This window comes from Marmota marmota, unplaced genomic scaffold (assembly GCF_001458135.2).
Source record: "Marmota marmota marmota unplaced genomic scaffold, marMar, whole genome shotgun sequence".
Taxonomy (NCBI): domain Eukaryota; kingdom Metazoa; phylum Chordata; class Mammalia; order Rodentia; family Sciuridae; genus Marmota; species Marmota marmota.
Genome location: NW_026000174.1, coordinates 40,731,770 through 40,737,271, shown reverse-complemented (window position 1 = coordinate 40,737,271; position 5,502 = coordinate 40,731,770).

The following is a 5,502-nucleotide window of genomic DNA, read 5'->3' as shown; positions in this document are numbered from 1 at the left end:
ATATATAATATATATAAAATATCCCAAATAATTTATCCAAAATAATTATATATATATATATATATATATAAAATGTGTGTGTGTGTGTGTCAGAGCTTAAACATTGTTTTGTAAAAATAAGAGATGGTGAACTTAAGGTTTGCTCTGTGGCTGCTTGGAAGAGATCATTGTGAAGTCTCCGATTTCACCCTGGGTTTCAGAATGGCATAAGATGGTATAAAGCCATTGAGGCCAAAGGAAGAGTTTATCAAAATTGTGAGTAAAAGAAATTCCTTACTTCCATACCAATTTCCATAGAGGTTATACTGACTTACATCCCTACCATCAGAATATAAGAGTTCCTTTTCCCCCAAATCCTTGTCAACATTTGTTGTTATTTACATTCTTAATGATTGCTATTCTGACTTGAGTGAGATAGAATTTCAATGTAGTTTTGATTCTAATTCCTTAACACCCTAAAAATGACGAACATTTTTCATGTATTTTTTTGGTCATTTGTTTATCTTCTTTTGAAAAGGGTCTGTTTACCTCATTTGCCCATTTATTGAATGGGTCATTTCGATCCAGCTATACCACTCTTCCATGTTTGTCCCAAAGAATTAAAGAGCATATTTTAGAGATACAGGCATATCTTGTTAATTGCAGTCCAATTCAAAAATAACCGGTTGGAATCCATATATATAAATTATGGTTTGTTGGAGCCATTAAGGCAGGTAAGCCACTTCTCTAGGAACTCCTGGGTGAAATTCCCATGTTGGAGAATGCCGGGACCATGCTAGCCCTTGTCCTAGCTCACTGCCTTAGGATCAATCAGCCTCCAGGAGATGGGTGTAGCCTGCCAAATGCCAAACAATCAGTTTACTGCAAGAGTCCTGCCCCACCGAGAAGGGAGAACCAAAACAAGACTCCTCCCACTGAAACCTTACAACGACCAATCCCCTTTGATCTGTCCTGCTTTAAATTAAGCAAGCACAGGCTTTTTCTTTGTTGGAAGCCTGACCCTTCTGGTCTGCTCAACTGGTCACGCCTGCGTGTGAAAATTTATAATTCACCTCTTTGTTTTTATTTTCTGATATGACTTTTATATATAGCCTTTATTTCACAAGTAACCCATCCCTCCAAGGAGCACCCACTCCCTCGCCCAGGCAGAACGTGAGTGAGAATAACCAAATTATGGAACCAGCCTAGGTGTCCATCAATGAATAGATGAATAAAGTGAATGTGGCATATATACACAACAAATTTCTACTCAACCAGGAAGAAGAATGAAATTGTGGCGTTGCTGGTAAATAGATGAGACTGGAAAGCATCAAGTGAAATAAGGCAGAAAGTCAAGTGTTGTATATTTTCCCTCATATATAGAAGCTAAAGGGAAAAAAAATTAAAAAAAAATTCATGAAAATAGAAGGGATACCATTTTGTCAGAAGAAGAGGAAGGGAGCCAAAGGACAGGAGGTGGAATGGGTAAAGGGAGTTATTGGAGAGTAAAATTTATCAAATTATGTTATATGCATCTACAGATATGCCACAGTGAACCCCACTACTTTTTATAATTAATATGCACCAATTAAAAAAATCCCTTACTTAAGCTTGTTGTGATGTTGATGATGATGATGATGATGATGAGTATAAGCAGTTCATTGTGATTACTCTTTTAAAACTCTTTAATGGGTGTGTGTGTGTGTGTGTGTGTGTTCATGATTGTGTCTGTAAAAAGGGAAACCTTTCTTTTCAGGGCCACTTGCAACCAAACTGAGGACATGAAGAAATTGGTCAATCTGGCAATTTCTTTTGATTTTTGGAAGAGAACTGATTTACCAAGAGCAAGGACCACAAGTGAATAATAATCTAATGACCTCAACATCTTTTCCAAGTTTTGTTTTGGCAAAACAAAATCTTCCTCTAGAGTTCTAACTGGCTATTAAGGTGTTTTATCCCAGGCACCACCTGTGGAGTTGGAGTCGGAATTAGCACTATTGTTTTGTTTAGAAATCCTAACCGGGCCTCTCCACTTAGTAGCTGTGTAACCTTGGGGAAGCTATTTAACCTGTGTGAGCCTGATTTTTCCCATCTTCAAAATGGATACAGCGCTCCCAGGTGAGGGGGCTGTAGTGAGTTCAACCTGAGGTAATGGATGGAAAACCAAAAGCAGCAGAGACCCTTAAATATTTCCCCAACTCTAGTCTGAATTCTATTTTCTCAATATGTTTCTCTCCTTTCTAGCATCTGCCAGAAGTGAGTTGGCTCATCCACTATTATTCTACTGTGCAGGTGGACTGCCTTTTTATACTGTGAAAGATAGGGAAGGGAAAAATAACATTTAGTAATATTTTTTAGTTGACCCTCCTGAGATGGATCAAATGTCAGGACTGTTGTAGGAGCAGCATCAGATACAAAGGGCTGAAGGTAGATATTAAATTCTTATGACTACTAGAGAATGGAAAACTCTCTGCAACCCAGGGCATCTTTTGGTGAGTGATCAAATCTAGCATTTCTGAGAGCAAGTGCATCATTAAATCCTTGTCTATCAAGGAGAAAAGTGAAAAATGAGTTCCTCTGGCTTCTCTTTTCAGACATACTTGGTTTCCTTTTTTCCTGGAAACTGCCAGAGGGATCTCCTCAGTGCCAGATAGAACCTGTGCCTTTAGAGTGAGGTTCTGGAATGTTCCACCAAAGCTCACATGTTGAAGTCTTGGTCCAATTCAGCAGTGACTGGAGGTAGGAGCTTTAAGGAAATCATTGGCTCATAAGGGCTCTAACCTCATCAGTGGATTAATCCATTTTATGAATTAATAATTTGAATAGACTACTGGAAGGTGATGGAAACTGTAGGTAAGTGGACCTTGGTTGGAGGAAATAGGTCACTGGGTGAATGACCTAAGAAGTACTATATTGTTTCCTTCCCCCCAACCTGCCCACTTACCAGCTGCCATGAGTTGATGGCTTTCCCCTGTTACACGGTTTCATCATAATGTTCTCCCTTATCTAAGGCCCAAATCAATGGATCCAGCAGACCATGGACTGAGATGTCTGAAAACATGAGCCAAAATAAATCTTTTCTCCTTCAAGTTCTTATGTCAGGTATTTTTGTACTGGCCACAGTGACAAAAAGCTGAGTAACACACATGACCTCTTTGCTTTCCCTTTTTTACCTTTTTGATTTATTACCAGCAGCAACCTCTGAGCAGGATTCTTCAACTGGCAGTCCTTTGTCCAACCTGTATGAAATAGACAAATACCACTTTGTGGCCTATTTTATCCATGTGTCTCCTTTTCTCATTCAAAAGCACCATGATTCCCCCAATTGAATTTTGAAGGAGACACTGTTCACTGACCATGGGAACAGCAAATATATGCATAAATAGAATCAAACCTCTTTTCTTGAGCAATTTGTCTTCACTCTAGCCTGAAATTGTCTTTTAAAGCTGGGTAACGATCTTAATTCAGACTCCAGCTGATAGTTAGTGCCTGGGGATTGCATAGCTTAATGGTCAGCCAGAGGAGAAGGTTATTTTGTAGAAATAAAATGAGAAAGGAAGATGAGGTGATCAGATCATTGTCCACAGTGGTCAAGAGAGGAGTTGCTCTGGCCAGGTCTCAAATATGGGTAACTCTTTGGAGATTAGGCATGAGATCTCTACAAAATACTGTCACGTTTCATTTTCTGCTCTAAAGACTGTTAACTTAGTGACAATTATTACCCCTATCCATTTCACAGATGTGTCCTAAACAGAGTTCAGGGAGATTGAGTAATACTTTATTACTTATAGTTGTTAAGTAATACAGATATTTGGTTAAGTGCTTTTTCTCTAGATCCTAAGCTCCTAACTAGCTGCTATACCATACTGTGAGGTAGCATTCCTTACATGTGTTCATTTGTGGATACATACCTACACTGGCAGACAGCAATGCCAGGTGATTTGGGATGAATTTGAAACAAGCAGAGTAACACACAAAGACTGAGAACATCTCTGATGCAGTCCTGTTCAGAAGAACCTTAAGACTTTCATTTGTAAGATAAAAATTTGAATGCATTTTTTCTCTAGTTCTGAAGTTCTGTGATTTAAACAAACTTGGGCTCCACTTTACTTCAGAGCACTTCCTAAGGGGAGAAAAGAGGGCCTGCATTCCCTAAACCCCACCCTTTCTGCCAAAACACCAGTCCCTGTATCCTTGTCTGAAGGTCACTAGGATAATTCATGTCTGACCCTTGTTTCTATTTGCCATAGCAATGCATGGTGATGAAGTTGTAGATCAAATAGAAATTTTGGCTACAAATCATACTTTTGTCCATGTCAAAAATTCCCACGTACTCTATCCCACTGAGAGAACTTCCCTAGTATATAGAAAATGTATTTGTCCTTTCGAAGTCACTTGTCATCAGGGAAAATTTTAAGGGGGCCCATTTGAACTTTATAAAGATTTCCGTTGTTTCTACTTCTCCTTTAAAATTGTTATTTTTTCCTTCATACATTTATTTTTTCCAACATCTCTTTATTGAATGCTTACTATCTCCAGGCACTATACATAAATGCCCTCCACTTGATCTGCTCATTCTGTGCACCATCTGTTCCATACTGGACCTCTCTGAAAATGGTCATAGCAGCTGCCATGATCTCTTTCCACATTTAGCAGAAAATTAGATAAACTAATTCAAAGATAGCCCAGTTCCTTAAGCTTCTTAGTGTCCACATTTACAAAATGGGGTGGATAAAAAGGCAGGGCTTAGACTACATGGATTATCAGATACGTGCTAGTTCTAAGGTTTTGCTTTTGTTTTTGTTTTGGTTGTGTACTGGGGATTTAACCCAAGGGTGCTTTACCACTGAGCTACATCCCCAGTTATTTTATCCTTTTTGTTTTTTTTTATATTGAGACAGGTCTTGCTAAGTTGCTTAGGCCCTCACTAAATTGCTAAGGCTGGCCTTGAACTTGTTATCTTCCTATCTCAACCTCCCAAGCTTCTAGGGTTACAGATATGTACCACCGCTCTCTGCAGTTCTAAGGTTCTTGATTCAGCAACTTTGGTCTTGGCTACACTTGGCAAACTAATCTTATAAGTCTGCTCAGGTTTGAGAACTTTAAGACTTTCATTTGTAAGATAAAAACTTGAATGCATTTTTCTGTAGTTCTGAAGTTCTGTGATTTGAACAAATTTGGGCTTCACCTTACTCCAGAACACCTCCTAGGGGGAGAAGAGAGGGACTGCATTCCCTAAACCCCACCCTTTCTGCCAAGGGAGAGCACCCACAGATTGAAGAACAGTTTTAGGAGTCTGGGCTGAACACTGGACACATCTTCTTTCTCCTTCAGTGGAGAAGCGAGAAGGAGGCGATGTCAGGGGAGTGTTAGAGCCATGAGTTACAGCAGACCTCTGGGGCTGAATCGGGGACTTCTTGTTGCACACCCTGAGGCAAGTTACTTGACCTCAGTTTCTTCATCATAAAGTGGAGTTGACAGTACTACTTACAGGGAAGTGACAACAACCGGAGGCAAGAACAA